At 32.9% G+C, this 16,209-nt stretch overlaps 1 long non-coding RNA gene across 7 annotated transcripts; it reads left to right on the top strand.

Annotated features, from left to right (window-relative positions):
• The first annotated feature begins 344 nt into the window (after window positions 1-344).
• On the top strand, window positions 345-9,861 carry LOC107021860. 7 transcript variants are annotated; one of them, XR_003578824.1, is made up of 7 exons: window positions 345-1,054; window positions 7,236-7,287; window positions 7,576-7,695; window positions 8,119-8,447; window positions 8,521-8,835; window positions 9,125-9,182; window positions 9,303-9,861. It is a non-coding gene; the product is annotated as an uncharacterized LOC107021860 (long non-coding RNA). The 7 variants fall into 7 exon arrangements; XR_003578826.1 differs by lacking the exon at window positions 345-1,054 and having other exon boundaries at window positions 6,432-7,287; window positions 8,521-8,602; window positions 8,676-8,835; XR_003578825.1 differs by lacking the exon at window positions 7,236-7,287.
• Window positions 9,862-16,209: the final 6,348 nt, after the last annotated feature.

The raw sequence follows: 16,209 nt of genomic DNA, 5'->3' as shown, positions 1-16,209 counted from the left end.
TTTAAGTATTCAACTTTTAAATAAATAAACACATGAGTCTTACATGACACAATACACTTAGGACACCACGTAGGACAAAAAATGACATGTAGGACATGTGTGTCTGTTTGTTCAACTTTATATAAGTTTAAGTGTCTATTTGTGCACATCCAAAGTTGAAGAACATAACTCTGATTTGAAGCCAAGTTAAAGGGTATATTTATGTATTATGCCATTTAGAAATGACAAGATCAAGTGGACCATTCTTAAACATTGTGATTACCAAAATCTCATTCCTGTGAATCTGAGCTGGATCCATGTCATTTGGAAAAATCCAATCAAACCCATGGATCAAAGAAGCAAAAACTAAGGGCACAAACCTGGAAGCCAACACACACTCTCCTTCCTGAACCACACGGAATATACTTAAAATATCTCCATATTTCGGGTTTGAATCACCCCAATTCTTAGGATCCCTCGCATATGTGTGTCTTTCGGAATTCTGTACGGTCCAGGAGGATGCAACCTTACTGTCTTTGTATACCTAACCATGCATGTACCCTCTCATTCTTTTGCCTACACCATCACCTTCATAATCCATTAAATCTTTTGAAAGAATCAAATGAAACCCATTACATTGAAAGTTGTCACAGACACCACGCCCCTTATCTTAACCACTTGACCTTGTTTAACAACCAAATGTTGCATCATTTCTTCTACCTCATACTTACCTATGATTCAATAGCTTTTGAATTGAAAAGCTCTGCCCTAAATACTTTTCCAAGAATCATCACATTTCTCAAATAACGCGGGTGAAAAATTGTGAAGTCTCCATCCCTGGACTCGTATGGAGGAGAAAGGTATCGTCCTGAGAGCATACGATTGTTGGTTTTGAGAACCTCAGCAGCAACAACAGGGGATGAAGCCATGACCACAAGACGTGTACCGAACCTTATGGACATTAGATCAGGGGCATGAACTTGAGCTAGCTTTGCTAAAGAGGCATGACGACGTCTTCGATCGACTTGGAAAATGTTTCCAATTAATGGCCATGAGAATGGAGCTGGAGGAAGTGGTAACTTTTTACTTAATGAATATAAATACTTGAAAGTGATTACAAGGAATTTGTTAAAGTAAAATTGGAGTGTTATACTGAAAATGTCCTCCCCTGTTTTGGACATTATAGGATGAATTTCTTTTCTTTTCTTTTTTGGTGTGTTATACTGAACCTACGCAGCATCCATATAGAGTGAGAGAACTTCAAATTTTTTTAATTTTAACTTGTAGTCATTTTTCAAAAGGAGAATTACGAACATGATATATGTATATACGATAAATCACCATAATTTAAAATAATTATAATTTATAGCTATATATAGAATTTTATAGCAAATTTTTCTCTGCTCTCTCCTTCCACTGCCCTCTCTCTTGTCCCCCCTGCCCCTTCTCTCTCCCTCTCGCCCTTCTTTCTCTCTTTGTCCTAAAAATATTCTATATAATATGATAATTATATTTTGTATTACTTATATTTGTATTATGTATCAACTAAATATGTATTCTATATCAATTGTTCTGTCAATTTATTTGTCGATACAAATTGTGTTTATTAATAAAATCGATACAATTATATTTGATCTATGGCACAAATTAATTGTATTTATGATGAAATTAGAAACATGATACAACAAATACAATAGGATTCATGCTATCTGTCAAATATATTGTGTATCATTTGTATTCAATCAAATCTAGGTAAGAAAATTGTATTCAGACAACTATATTTTTACGTATTTATTGTATTTGTATTAATTGTATTTGTGATACAATGAATACAACATATATTCATCCTCTCTCGCCTCTCGCCTCTCGCCTCTCTTCCATATTTTGCTCACCTCTCTCCTCTCCTCTCCAGCTTTCGCTCGCCTCTCTCCTTGCTGTTTTAGATTTTGCTCGTCTTTCTCCTTTCCAAATATATAACTATAATTCGTAATTAAGCAAATTATTTTGTTGTAGATCTCTAATTAAGTCCAAACTATAGTCTTTTTTTAAAATTTCTCTTCTTTAAATATTTAATTGATACTCAATATTTAGTAACTTGAAAAAGAAAGGAGTACTACTTTCCTTTGCTTGGTTCTTCTTCCTCTTCAACCTCCTCTTTCTCGATCTTGCTTCCGCTTCTTCGGTTGTTTTCTCCTATCTAAGATGAAAGATCATTAATCTTTTTTTCGATCAATTAATCTCGAATTTGAATTAGTTTTATCTTGCGTTACATAAAACAATAAGTTCATGATGTCCAAAAGAATTAAAAACAAATGGGTGTTCACTACAATAAATTAAGGATTTAGCGGCAATAATATAATTGCCACTAACTTATGTTTGAAAGTCAATTATTAATGGTAATTGACACTTTGACGTTAAAAATTGACCCTTACAGACAATTAGTCTAAGCTTTAATGATAATAACTTTAAAAAATTTAAAAATATAACCAAACTCCTTTTGAATTAAATAAAATTCCCAAACATTCTCTATCCAAATTCTAAATGCTAGCCTTTAGATTCACCAAATTTCTCTCAAGCATCAGCACGCCTCCTTCCATGGCTACGTACGACGGATTCAATCTGAAGCACCAACAATTTCTCATTCTTTCACTTTGCTCGCTCTTCTACTTTCAATTGGCAATCTCTCTTTAATTTTCTTCTGAATTTCAGCAACCTATCGATGAATCTCGGTTTGAATGTTTTTCTTATTTGATAACTCTTTCTCGCTAGTATTGTATACATGCATGTGCTATCAGCTAATGAATATGCATTCATCTTCAATTTTGTAATAATTTGGTTTAAATTTGTTTATAAGATAAGGGAAGTTACTAGATCCACAAAGTGTTTGAAAAAAAATCTTGAAAAAAAATTAATTTACTACTTCTGATCAGGTATTTCTTTCAATTTTTAATTTCTTTTGTTGCAATGTTGGTATTTTTGGGTATGTAGCAAGAATTGATGTGAAATAGAAGAAAAGAGAGGAATTTGAAATGTTGAGAGCTTGAAAAGTTGGAAACTTTTGAAAAGTCCTCTTATGCTTTAATGAAAAGGCATTTGTCCCCCATCGGAGGTGGAAAAAAAAATAGGAGAGTTTAAATATAGAAACACTCCTATTAATTGTTAAAAGGGTTGGAAAGAGGGACCCCTCGCGCCGTCGTCACTCGTCTCGGCTTTGCCTTTGACAAATAATTGATATTAATTAAATGACCAAAAATATTTTCAATTAATTAGTTGATAATAGAAGTTGAAAATTAATCGAAACGTTTTAACTTTTTAGTTGACTAACCCGACCCGAATAGGATCCGCGCGCGATCCGTTTTATTTGAACTTTTCCGTTTTATTTAAATTTCTCGTCATGACTGTTCTGAAAGGTTGCAACTTTCAAGGACTATCAGTACCATTTGAAAGGTTGCAAACTTTCATTAATGATCGTGTGAATTCTTAAAGGGTTGCAACCTTTCAGAACCTGTTCTTCTTGCCTATATATACCACTCATTCTTCAGAATATTTCCTTACGAATTTTCTAAGTCTCTTCTTCTTCTTCTGCACTAAAATTTTCTTCGTGTAATTTCCTACTGTTGATTGGTTCGCTGACACCAGAGTTTTTGGTATCTATACTCTGGTGATTGAGATCATTTTTCACCAAATCAAGCCTCGGATACTAGAAGGGAATAGTTTCCTTAACGGGACAATGTGAATTCAGTGGACTTGATCTTTTTCCTATTCAAAATTTTCTGGTACGTGTTTTTACAGATTTTAATTTATTCATTAATTGATTTCTGTTCATCTTTTGTACTGATTCTGAAAACTTTAGTTACTTCGTGTTTCAGCAAAGTTTTATCAGAATTAGTAATTCTGTTTTTCAAACACAAAGTGGCAACATTCTTAAGGAAATTATTTTATTATATATTAATCTGTGTTTCTGGTGGAGATAAAAATCTTCGTGATTTATACTCATTCAAGTCTGCAATTATAAGTTATTGCTTACTAAGACTGTATCGATTTTTGTTTATCAAAAATGACAAACAACGGTGTTACAGTGGTTGTTGCTGCACCAACCCGAACTGTTGTACCAAATGCAGAGAAATCGGATAAATTCACTGGTGTGAATTTTAAAGGATGGCAGCAACAAGTATTTTTCTAGCTTACCACTCTTGTCTGCAGAAATTTACAAGTAAAGAAACTTCAGTGCCTGCTGATGATATGCAGACAGAGAAAAATTCATGATTATTGAAGCATGGAAACAGGCAGACTTCCTATGTAAATGCTACATTTTGAGTGCTTTAAAGGATAACTTATATAATGTCTATAGTGCAATAACAATTTCAAAAGAGTTATGGGATGCACTTGAAGAAATATAAGGCTAGACTGAATGTCAAAGGGTACAGACAAAAGGAAGGTCTGGACTACTTTGACACATACTCTCCAGTAACAAGGATAACATCAATTAGGATGTTAATAGCACTAGCAGCAGTGCATGATCTTAAAATCCACCAAATGGATGTAAAAACAGCCTTCTTAAATGGGAGTTGGAGAAAGAAATTTACATAAAACAACCTGAAGGATTTATAGTTCCTGGTAAAGAAAATAAAGTGTGCAGACTTGTGAAGTCACTTTACGGACTCAAGCAAACACTCAAACAATGGCATGCTAAATTTGACCAAACAATGTTGGCAAATGGATTCAAGATTAACGAATGTGATAAATGTGTTTACATTAAAAATGTTATGAATCATGACGTCATTGTTTGTTTGTATGTTGATGACATGCTAATAATGAGTAAAGACATTGACGATATAAATGCTACTAAGCGCATGCTGTCCAATAAGTTCTATATGAAGGACTTAGGAGTTGCTGATTTGATCTTAGGGGTCAGGATTATCAAAACTCCCCAAGGACTAGCATTATCTCAATCTCATTATATAAAAAAAGTATTTGATAAGTTCAAGTACTTGAATTTCAATGTTGTCAAAACTCCAATTGATTTAAGCTGTACATTTAAAAAGAATAAAGGTCAAAGAAACTCTCAATTGGAATATGCCCGAGTGTTGGGAAGTTTGATGTATATTATGAACTGTACGCGACCAGATATAGCATGTGTTATTAGTAAACTGAGTCGTTTCACTAGTAATCCGAATCAAACTCACTGGATGGAAATGAAACGTGTGTTGGGTAATCTAAAATATACACAACATTATGCTTTGCGTTATAATAAATATCCTGCTGTGATTGAAGGATATAGTGATGCAAATTGGATCACCAGGTCAAATGATGTAAAATTCACGAGTGGTTATGTGTTCATACTTGGTGGAGGAGCAGTCTCTTGGAAATCGTCTAAACAGACATGTATTGCTCGTTCCACAATGAAATCTGAATTCATTGCTTTGGTTAAGACTGGTGAAGAAGTTGAATGGCTTTTTTAGAGGATATTTCTTTCTAGCCCAAACTTGTTGGACCTATTTGCATATATTGCGATAGTTAAGCATCAATAGGTAGGGCAGGGAGCATTATGTACAACGAGAAGTCTCGTCATATACGACGGAGACATAACATCGTAAGACAACTGCTCTCTAGTGGATTATCACAATTGACTATATAAAGTCAAGCGATAATGTGTAGATCCACTAACGAAAGGCCTAGTGAGAGAGGCGGTTGAAAGATCATCTAAGGAAATGGGTTTATGGCTTAGGACAAGTCAGCATGACGGTAACTCTATCTAGCAGACTGGAGATCCCAAGAGCTATATTCAAGGAGAAAAACAAAGTTGTGGCTGACGGTTCGACATTGTCAATTAACTCAATCCATTCTCATGATGAAGACAATGTTCAGGAACAAGGTTAAGACTTTAAGGCTTGTTAATGAGGTAATAAAGCTTAAAGTTTTTAATGATTTGCTAAGCTTGGTAGATTTGACCAAATAGTGTATCTACGAGATGACACGGTTATAAATCACCTATGTGAATGTGAAAGCCGCTTCAAAGAGAATTTTATGTCAAAATCCTATTCTCTATACACTCATGAAACCAGAAGGTGTTCATGGCTGAAACGAACACAACCGTAAGAACCATAAACAGTAAAGGGTTAATTATGTGACATATGGTTGTCTAGGTATACACCAAAGCTCGACGGTTCAAAGATATCACATCTACCGATTGACTGAGTATATCCGACATATGTTCACTACGGAAAGTCCAAAGGGAAACCTACTTATCCAGATGCAATTAATCATTACCTGTAAAGTACACAATTGTCCGTGCATTCCTATGTTATAATCATTCCCCATCAATGTGGGGGATTGTTGGGTATGTAGCAGAATTGATGGGAAATAGAGGGAAAGAGAGGAATTTGAAAAGTTGAGAACTTGAAGAGTTGGGAACTTGAAAAGTCCTCTTATGCTTTAATGAAAAGGCATTTGTCCCTCATCGGTGGTGGAAAGAAAAATAGGAGAGTTTAAATACTGAATCACTCCTATTAATTGTTAAAATGGTTGGAAAGAGGGACCCCCCTCGCGTTGTCGTCATCGCTCGTCTCGGCTTCGACTTCTGCTTCGGCTTTGGCAAATGATCGATCGAGAGATTATTTTTCAAATTCGCGTGCGACCCATTTTATTTGAACTTTCCCATTTTATTTAAATTTCCCGCCATGACTATTATGAAAGGTTGCAACTTTCAGGAACAGTCCGTACCATTTGAAAGGTTGCAAACTTTCATTAATGGTCGTGTGAATTCTGAAAAGGTTGCAACCTTTCGGAAACTGTTCTTTTCTTCATGTACTTTCCTGTTGTTGATTGGTTCGCTTACACCAGGGTTTTGGTATCTATACCCTGGTGATTGAGATCATTTTACCTTGGGAGGTCATATTCCAAATCAAACATCGGATACTAGAGGGGAATAATTTCCTTAAGGGACACTATGAGTTCAGTGGACTTGATCTTTTTCCTATTCAAAATTTTCTGGTACGTGTTTTTATAGATTTTTATTTATTCATTATTTGATTTCTGTTCATCTTTTGTACTGATTATGAAAACTTTAATTACTTCGTGTTTCTGCAAAGTTTTACCAGAATTAGTAATTCTGTACTTCAAACACAAAGTGGCAACAGGTATTAGTTGTCAACGTTACTTTGAGGACCTTCAGATTTCACTTTTCAAAAACTCGAGTTGATTTGATTAGTGTAAAACTGTATATAATAGTAATTTTTGCTTTCTTCTATGTTTAGCTCGAGAAGAGGATTTAAAGTTCTCTATTTCATGATCAGTAATCAAGGTGAGGTAAGAACATAAAAATTCCTTTGTTATTCATGATTTCTCCTCTTCATGTCTTTTGTTGAATCAAGTGAATATTTGTACTTTCAGATTTCGATTTTATGTGAATGAGAAATTTTCATATCTCTCGTCTTTTTGTTATTCTTTACTTGATGAATTTTTCAGTTTTGTTCCTTTGCAGTGTTAACATTATTTTTAGCTGTGCAAATCCTTGTCGATATTGATAAATGAACAACTTTTTGTGTCATCAAGCAAATAGAATTAGTAGTGCTAAGTTATGGTTTTACTATTCAGATGTAACGGAAAAGGAGCAACAGGGAGAATTACGTAGCATGCAGGAGATAATAGAGCGTTTCAGATGCATACAAAGACAGAGTTCAATCTTAAAACCAAGTTGGAGCACAATATCTGCAGGTAAATTTGAGTTCATGTCTCCTATGTATAGGATGAATCAAAAAGCAACCAGTAGTTTCTTGAAAAAAAAATTAATAAAATTTTATTGTGGGCTTACACAATAATGCAGCATATGCAACAAGTTTAATGAAGAAGATAGAGCGCTTTGAAACATCGAAAAGGTTCAATGAAACCTTACTCCAAAAGTTGCATTGTTATTTCAGCTCAGAGAGGAATCGTTGCTTATTCTATTGTTATGAAAAAAGAAGTACATGTTCAAGCTGTTATTTTTTTTGGAGTGTTAGCTTTCTTTTACGCTGAATCCAAGCACATCTTTTTCAATGTTGTGATTATGCTTTTGAGTATTGGGACTAGTGTTAACTGTTGTTTAGAAGTTTGTCCTCTTTCGTGCTTGGTCATTTCAATGGTTTGATGCTGATGCAGACACCATTTGGATATACGAGAAAGGTTATTCTATTGATCGGAGTTGGAGATACACTTCTTGGGATTGGCTTAAAGAGTGAATTGGAAGTACTTCGATCTATGTTTTCCTTATGTTCCAGTTCAATATATGCTTGTCTGCATTAACTTTTGTTCAAATATCTGATGCAGTTCTTAGGATCACCTCATAGTCCAAGAGGAAGCTAGCCTGACAAGAAGACATTTTACTTCCTCTCTTGAAAACAGTTGGCTAACATGTACTCCCCTAGTAGCTCTATTAATGGGCAAAAATATGTAAGAGTTCAAAGGCAAAGCTTCGATTTGGCAAACAGGTAATCCATAAGCTAGATTATGTTAGGAACTTTTGATCGTGTTGGGGGGGGCACTAATTCATCACAGTTGCAGGCAAAATTTTGGGATGAGCTCTTTACCGAAGAATTCAAAGGCAAATGACACCATCAATGACGCTCAGGATCGTGAAGCTATGGTAGCTTTTCTAAATTTGTACATAATACAATTTTCAGTTTGAAGGGAGACTAAATCTTGTTGATTTGCTGAAGAAATTTGTGTTTAGGAACTGTATTTACGTGCGAAAGCACAACAACAAAAAATTATGTATCTTCGGGAACAGATTGCTCTTGCCAGTGTTTGGGTGTGCCAATTTCCTTTGTCATAATCCATCATATGAATGATAATGATGTCTAAGTCGGTGTGCCTAAGGTAATAACCATATGTTATATCCTATTGTTGTATATTTTAAGACATAGTGCACATGATTATTTGAGTGTAACTTCACAGGTTCCCAAATGTAAGGTCTTTTGTTGTGTTGTTTTGTGGTTACAGTCATAACATTATTATCATTTCTCTGTTGAAAAATGTGATGCATCTAATTCTTTGGACAAAGTTAAGAACACTTTAAGAGAGTTGATCAAAGTATGTCTTTTGAGATCATCTTGTAACTCTGTTTTATCCAGTTGCAATTTAGGATCTAAAGTTGAATGTATTTTAGAATTTACAGGAAGTTCCTTATCTAGCAATTGACAAACATCTTTGTCAGCCTACTACAGGTACTTCTTTTCCTTATGCTTTCAGAAGAACATAGATAGTGTATTTACAACTTCATCCAGTTCTTCTTCAGGCCACTATTACTTTGCAAGCTAACACAGTAAGCAATTTGATGCATTTAGGGCTCTAAGATGCTGCATCATCAAACAATGCAATCAACCTAATGATGCTTCTTCTGAATCGACGTGCCATCTGATTGGCCTAGCTACAAATATCAAATAAATTTGTCCCTATTACAGATCTTCCTGATAGCGTATTGTTGTTATCCAAGTTGCCATAGTTCCGCTAGGAAAAAGAAACAATAGTTCAATCTCCTTGCTTTTCCATTGTTGAACACATTCTCTCTGTTTTTTTTTATGATAACTTAAATATATTGTTGTTGTTTTGATAATTCATATTTTTTTAAGAAAGACAAGAAATTGGGTGTATTGATTGTTCTTGTGTTTTATATGAATGATGTTGTTTGAGTTATGTAATTCTTTTATTTCTATTTTTAATTGGTTTTCTGATTAAAATATGTTTAAGGTGAATTTATGGCTAACTTTAGTTTCCATAATGATTTCCATTGAAATAGGCCCTGTTTAGCGGCAATTATTGTACTTCTATGGGTAATTACAAATGCCGCAAAATAAGCAAATTGTACCGGTGATAAGAATTGTCACTAAATAAATGCCGCTAGAAGTAATTACATTTAGCGGCAATAATAAGGATATTTACCGGCACTCTATATAGATGTCACTAAAGGCTTTAGGGACACTGGATGCAATGACATTAAATTAAATGCCGCTAAAAGTTTTTGCGGCAATACTTAAAGGAAAATCAAATGCCACTAAAAGTGATTTTTATGGTAGTGGTTATTGAAAAAAGTTGATGAAAACAATATATGAAAAATTACTTATGTTGTAAAATGAGTTATTTTATTTTATTTTTATAATTGTTGTTATAATTGGGTTATTCTTATAATATATGAAACTTATAGTATATTTTAAAGGGACATGACTCAAATATGCATCGAACTTTGAGAAAAGACTCATTTGTGACATTTGTTAAAAGTTTAACTCATTTATATCATTTGTTAAAAAATTGATTCATTTGTATGAGAAAAGACTCATTCATGTCATTATTTGATAACTGAAAAAAGTTTTGATTTTTAGTAACATCTAGTAACTCGAAATAGCCAAGAATAAGATAAGAAACTAAAAGTAATCACTTTTGGAAAGAAAGGAAAAATCTGAAATTTTTTCTAAGTTAAGGAAGTGAGTTTTTGGTCATTTTCAAACGGTCATAATTTCTAGATCAGAATGAGTTAAAGTTAGTTCTTTATATGGTTGGAAAGCCCTTGGAGAGATCTTTTCAACGCCACCGAGTTTGCGCATTTTCGATATCGTATGAGGGAGATATGCCTATCAGAAGTTGGGCTGTTGGGTTGAGAAAGGTCCCAATCCAGATTTTAGTAAGGGTAAACTTGTCATTCCATCCAACTGTTTCCTAATTTGTTTCAAGAGTTTATTAGGAGTAAAAATAAGCCTTAAGTCAGTTTTAGAAAACCAATTCACGCCTTAGGGCTTGGGAGAAAAGGAGAGAAAGATCAAGAATCCATCAAGAACGCTAAGGTTTCGCGAGTGGAATTCGTCGTGGATGATCCCAATTGAGGTATGTGAGATCAGTTTGTATTGGGTTATTTCATCCACACTCCAATTTGTTTAATTCAGGGAGTTTGAAAAGATTGAATGATGAACATTGAAGTTCTTGAAGAACAATGGTTGAATTTTGGCATAATACATATATTGGACCCTAAACTTGGCTTCAAATTTTAACTTGGACCTCCAACTTTCATAATGCACAAATAGGCACTTTAACTATCCAACTTTTAAATAAATAAAAAATGAGTCTACATAGTACAATACACGTAGGACACCACGTAGGACAAAAAATGACATGTAGGATGACATGTAGGACATGCGTGTCTATTTGTTCGACTTTATACAAGTTTAAGTGTCTATTTATGCACATCCAAAGTTGAAGGGCATAAATGTGATTTGAAGCCAAGTAAAAGGCCACATTTATGTATTATGCCTTGAATTTTTGTTGCTCGAATTGTAGTATGTTTTAGTTGATTTGATTCGTGTTTTCGGGTTGTTTTACGGGTCTAATCTATTGGGTATTGAGGTTATTAACGACCCTAAATGATTGGGGTAAGATCCGTGGAAGTTTAGAAGGTTTATTAATGAAAAACGGAGAAAAAAAGTTGGAGGTTCCGTCTGAGAGACCTAGGGGCGTGGCGCCTACCAAAGCCCCTCAGGACAATCTTTGTCTGACAGGCTCTGGCGCGCCTCACCATAGCCAGAGAACCTCAAGACAGAGTGTGTCCATCAGGCGCTGGCGCTCCATGCCTCTCAGAGCGCCAAGGACGCCAGGAGACCCCGTTATTTCCCTATCTTTTCGTACTAGTTCCCAAATGATGTACCCACACTTCTTAGTTGATTCCAATATTATAAGGTACATATAAACATCATGAAATCATCCATAAACATGAATCATGAACCTTGAATCCATAATCCAATTCAAGGAAAGTTAGGATCAAAGTAAAGGAAGTTAAGAGGTCAAGTCTAAAGCTATAAAGTAAGTTAAAGTAAAGTTTCTTAAAGTTTACAAGAGTCTTATTTAAACGTTTTAACTTCATTTTAAGGTTCAAGCTTCGAGTTAAAGAAAGAGTAAAAATTGAAGTCTTTCCTTCAAAGAAGTATAAGGGAACTAAGTATTCCCTAAAGAGTTGATTAAGATCAAAAGTTTCAAGTCAAGCAAAGAGCAAAGAGTGGAGTCCATTTCTCAAAAGATATAAGGGAACTAAGTATCCCCTAGAAAGTTTATAAATGTTTTTTACATTTAAGATAAAAGGAAACTAAGATTTCCCAATAGAGTTTTGAACAAGAAAAGGGAACATTGGTTCCAAAAGGGCTTTTTAAAAGCTAAAAAGGGTTGAGCAAATTATCTTAACCCAAAAAAAGGAAGTTATTTTAAAATCATGAGCTAAAGCATATTTTGGGAGTAGTATTGAGCACCGATGTGGGGTTGGGAGTTCTTATTGACTCAAGTCTCCATGTAAACCATATAGCCATCATGGGTATTAACGGGTCATACTTTTAGATGATCACGTAAATTAAGCTAGTGGATCCACTAAGTTGAGGAGTTCTATGCGGCGGCAAAGTATAGGACAGTGTTGGCAGCGTGGGCGACACGTTGTATCACCACTTAGGCTCATAGTGGTGGTTGTCGGTTAGAGAACCTCCCAGAGAACTATTACTTTTATATATAAGTAAAGTTGAGTTTATTGTTGCATTTACTTTAATGAAATACGTTGTTTTACTGTTTTACAAGCTTGATATATATATCGCATGTGTTGTAAATTGTTTTATATACATATAATGAATTGAGTAATTCTTGAGTCGAGCAGAGCCAAGGTAAGTTCATCTTATTCTCATCAATCTTAAGATGTTGTTTAGCATTCCAACTCGCATACTCGTACATTCAATGTACTGATGCCAGTTGGTCTGCATCGTCTTATGATACAGACGCAGGTAACCAGGAATCAGCATCCAACGCCTCGTTCCAGTTTAAGTACTCAGAGTCAGTGGTGAGATTCTTTGCATTCCGGAGGATTCTTTTTTTATACTTTCTAATCTTTAAATTTCAGAATATTGTGGGGTCTATCCCAACATTCATCATAGTATTTCTAGAGGCTTCATAGACGAATAGTCAGTTAGTTCAGTTGAGTCCCTTTTATTTCAGGTGTTATAATTAGAGATTTAAGTGTCATTCTGGCCAAGACGTTGATTTAAGCATTTATGAGAACGTGCCTTAATTTATCATTGAGTTAAATTTTCTGTTGAGTTAAGTAAGCTAGGTCAAGGGCACGCTCAAGACCAGCAATGGTCATTGGGTGCCGGCCACGTCCAAGGTGTTGGCTCGGGGCGTGACACTTGACATTTACCCTTCACATACTTCCCTCCCCTTCCATCCAAAACTACCCTTACCCCATCTCATAACTAACCTCACAACAACCCTGAACGTTTGATTCCTAAGAATAAATATGCAGCTGTACATCATGAAATCTAATGCTAACATCATGTTGAACTTGAAATCTGATATCGAGCCTATTCCACTGAAGAAGATTGTTATAGTGGATGGTATTCAACCGTAAGATCGATAGAGCAGGAAGTGGTTAGAACAAATATAATTGACAACTTGCATTATGTTGTGGTTGACAAATTCTAATATGGTTGGCCGATGTGGTATAGTAGGAGACTGTAAAATTGGATTGTTGCGGAATAGACATGTATTAATGAGATTTGAGCGAGTTGAGGGTTTCATTAATATTTTGATGAAGAATGCTTATTATGGATATGTCTAGCAAATGCGGCTTTTTATATATGATAATCACTTTAATGTGAATCAATTTCCCAAATGGTCACCCAAGTTGAAGGAATTGCCTTAAAATATCATTTATGTTTCATCTAGGACCAAAATATCACCCAATTATCACTATTTTCTTCCAAATATACTTGACAATTCAAAAGCATTACTCTCTCCTAGTTGGCATGACATGTCATTAAAGTCTTTTTTTAATAATAGACTAATTTAATTCGTTAAACTCATTTAACTAAAATAATAATCATATTATTTTGTATTTTTTTAATGAATTTATTAAGAATAAATTTTCATACTTAAAAATCTTTTATCATAATTGAACTTTTTATTTTTTTATGTTATGCAAAATGCGTTTTCAAAACATACTATAATCTCATCAAATTTAATTACTTATAAACACATACATTCAAAAAATATTGATATACAAAATACTCATGAACGCTAATTTACTTCAATTAATCATAAATTGTATAATAAATCAATAATATTAAAGGTCGATTAATTATTAAAAAATAATTGTTTGGGTGCTTTGAAATCCATATATACTTACAATATCTTTTTTTAAAAGAAAATAGTAAGTGAATAGTATTTATAGAAAATAAAATTTTGATCTTTGTTTATCAGTATATTAATCTCATATATTATGTATACTATGAATTAAATAAGTAAATTCAATTAATTATTAGTTTATTTATCGATGTTTAATTGTATAAATAGTTATAATATAATATAATATAGAATAAAAGAATAAAAATAAAAAAAGTTAAATAATAATTTTCTCTTTCTTACCAATTTTTTTGTAACCTTACAAATTTATCCAAATACTTTTATTTAAAAAATTGTTTAAAATTTTCAAATAATTTAGTTAGGAATTTTAAAATTATCAGGTAATAAGTGCACACGGAGATTTTTTCATTGAATTTTGTTTGATGACAATATGTAAAGTTACTAGACTTTTTAAATTACTTTTCTTATAATCTTCATAAATTCTCATGTAATTTATATATTTATTTAGAGACATAAGTTTGATGAATTAAATAGGTCTACTAGTTTTTTTAAATGATTATTAAAATGACACAACATATCAACTAGAATTCAAGGAGACTTTTGAGGTATTTAGTATTTCTAATGGATAAAAAATATAATATTATTCACTTTCTTCTTTTTTTTAAAAATAAAATATCAGAAGCATGAATTTGCAAAATATACAATTAATATTATTGTATTGACCTTTAATATTATTGATTTATTATACAACTTATGATTAATTGATGTAAATTAGCCTTAATGAGTGATTTGTATATCAATATTTTTTTTGAATATATGTGTTTATAAGTATTCAAAATTGATAAAATTATAGTACATTTTAAAAATGTATTATTCATAACATAAAAAACCAAAAAGTTTAATTATAATAAAAGATTTTAAGTATGGAAACTTATTCTTAATAGATTAAAAACAAATTAAAAAAATAATATGATAATTATTTTAGTTAAATAGGTTCAATGAATTAAATTAGTCTATTATTAAAAAAAAGACTTTAATGACATGTCATGCCAATTAGGAGAGAGTGATGATTTTAAAGTATAAAGTATATTTGGAGGAAAATAGTGATAGTTGAGTGATATTTTGATCCTAAATAAAACATAAATGATATTTTAACGCAATTCTATTAATTTGGATGACCATTTAGGAAATCGACTCCTTTAATGTCAATGAAGAATCAACTCAAGTGACCACTTGGCACTTGGATATCCTCTCCCGATCTGCTTCTCACATTCTTTGTCAAAGAGGTCTTGTTTTCATTGGCGTCAGCGGTAGGAAAACCCCTCCATTTGGATCTTGCAATCAACAATAAAACTTGTTCAGGGTGTATATTGAATACAAATAGTTTAAATATTTCTTACATTTAATTGTGCATGTGGACTTCTTATAGATATTGATAATTGAAGCCAGGGATGGCTTGACAATGTTAAAAAAAGATATGTGTCTTAAGTCCCTAAATTTAAAGGGCCTTATTTTTAATAATAATAGGTTATAAGTTATTATTTTTAATAAATATTGAATATTATATGTAGAAAAAGTAAATTTTCCATGAAAAATGAAGAAATTATTAGAAGAAATTTGACATATTTAGAGTACTATATCTAATGAAAAATAATTTAAAATAAGAATGGTTATATACCAATTGAAAACTAAACAAAATCAATTATATAAAAATTATTAACAATTCAAGTTTAAGGCCCCATTTGATTTTTACTTTAGGCCATTGATATACTTGAGTCGCTCCTGACCGAAGCATCATAATTATAGCAACTTGCAATCTTCTTAATGCGTATCACTTTTAAAAAATTGCAGTCCTTTTAGAAATTTCAGTTGAAATTGTAACCCAAGAGATTGTTATAATTTTTATTGTTTTTGAAGTTGGAAAGACAATAGTTTGATCCTTACGGAGATAGAGAGGTTATCGAAACTCAAAAAAAATAAGTACAAAGAGGTTGATATTATTGATATGTGAAGAAGAGGTTGAAATTGAGAAATAAAAAAAAATTAAAAAAAGAAGTGAAGAAGAACGTAGAGGGAAAGAATGGAAGGGGGGAG

The sequence above is a fragment of the Solanum pennellii genome, chromosome 6, assembly GCF_001406875.1.
Source record: "Solanum pennellii chromosome 6, SPENNV200".
Taxonomy (NCBI): domain Eukaryota; kingdom Viridiplantae; phylum Streptophyta; class Magnoliopsida; order Solanales; family Solanaceae; genus Solanum; species Solanum pennellii.
Note: the sequence above shows the minus strand (reverse complement) of the source record. Positions and strands in the feature narration are given on the sequence as shown.